This window comes from Odocoileus virginianus, chromosome 22 (assembly GCF_023699985.2).
Source record: "Odocoileus virginianus isolate 20LAN1187 ecotype Illinois chromosome 22, Ovbor_1.2, whole genome shotgun sequence".
Classification (NCBI taxonomy): Eukaryota; Metazoa; Chordata; class Mammalia; order Artiodactyla; family Cervidae; genus Odocoileus; species Odocoileus virginianus.
In genome coordinates this window covers 21,478,061-21,479,548 of record NC_069695.1, presented here as the reverse complement: position 1 = coordinate 21,479,548, position 1,488 = coordinate 21,478,061, and the positions used below count along the sequence as shown (strand labels likewise).

The window sequence follows — 1,488 nt, the reverse complement described above, 5'->3', positions numbered from 1 at the left end:
TAGTCAAAGCTATCATTTTTCCAGTAGTCACGTATAGATGTGAGAGTTGGAGATGGACCATAACATTTGGAAATTCTCAGATTGTGTTTACTCAATTCATGGGATTCTCTTTAATGCAAAATTTATTTTTATAAGTATATAATACTGTGTATTATGCTACCTTAGTTTCATTTATATACACATAAATTGTATGTATATAATACATATATATTATATACGTGTACATTATTTATCTATGTATATTTTGTAGGTATACTTTTTTTAAATTCTGAGCTCAGATCAAGTGTAGAAATCTTTATAGTTATAAAGGTCTGCAGTAAAACATTTTCATCATTGCTCAGAACTTTGATCAGCCTTTCATGGAGGCACACCCACAGCCAGCTCTCACTTACCCACCAATAAGCCCCAGTCAACTTTACACACGCGCACACACACATACAACCTTCACACTCCTAATTTTAAATTACTCTTTTGTGTCTCAGAACTACAGTGATCATGCTTCAGGTAGACTGGGCAGTCTTCTGATGCTCAGATTTGGCTATTTTCTGTAGATATACTTCAATAGACTAAGAGAATAAGTTGTGTTATAAAACTGTGATTGGCAATGTAATAAAATCCAGCCTTTCATACTACAAACACTTTGGCTTTTCCAGAAATTCAACTGTCATTCAAAGATGGCAGCATCTTAATGCCTATGAATTGTGTGCTTCTGGGTTCTCCAGTTCTTTCTATCCTTTCCCTGAACTAGCGCCTGCATTTCTGTTACTGTCAGAAGGTAACAAAGATCTTCTCACAAGTTTAAAGTTGAAAGCAGAAAGATAACATCCTAGACACATGGAATGAAAATCCATTAATATAAGGTAATGAGTGGAAATGGGTTGTACGAACATTGTGTTTATCAATTTTATCACTGAATAATTTTTTATGTAAACTATTATCTGTACACAGGAGACAAAGTCATTACCTCTAACAAAAACAAAAATCTCACTTGTGCCTAGAATTTTAAGCCAATAGCTGGAACCACTGAGACCCAAGGCTGAGACACTTGCTCTAATACACAAATAATTAATTTCTTAATAGTTATTTTGTTAACATTGGTGATATTCAATGCCCAGTGGGAAGGTAGGTTTGTTGATGATAGTAATCATCCTTATTCAAGTGAAAGTTTTATTTGCCTCATATAAAAATGTATTTGTATCTATTTTACAATGTTGAAATTAATAATGCTTTTTAACATTGTCTTCAAATATTTTAAAATATAAGCAAAATCTCTAAGTTAGATTTCGTTAAGTCAAAAGCCAAAGGCAATAATTCTTTCCTGTATCTTTTTAATATGTTCTGTAAAAAGAGAGAGGGAAGGAAAAGAGGAAAAGGGAAGTGAGAAGTAACTCAGGCATTTTCACTGATGAAGTCCATATTTTGTCTCTCTCTCCATCTCGGTGACACCACAGTCAACATGTCCTGAGTTTACGGCAGCCATCTGGTGGC

The 1,488-nt window shown here is 33.8% G+C and overlaps 2 non-coding genes across 2 annotated transcripts; both read right to left on the bottom strand.

Annotated features, from left to right (window-relative positions):
- Nucleotides 1-269: 269 nt before the first annotated feature.
- Nucleotides 270-339, bottom strand: LOC139030462 (small nucleolar RNA U2-30). Its single transcript, XR_011482833.1, has one exon. It is a non-coding gene; the product is annotated as a small nucleolar RNA U2-30 (small nucleolar RNA).
- A 137-nt stretch (nt 340-476) lies between these two features.
- LOC139030463 (small nucleolar RNA U2-19) lies at nt 477-554 on the bottom strand. The gene has a single exon (XR_011482834.1). It is a non-coding gene; the product is annotated as a small nucleolar RNA U2-19 (small nucleolar RNA).
- Nucleotides 555-1,488: the final 934 nt, after the last annotated feature.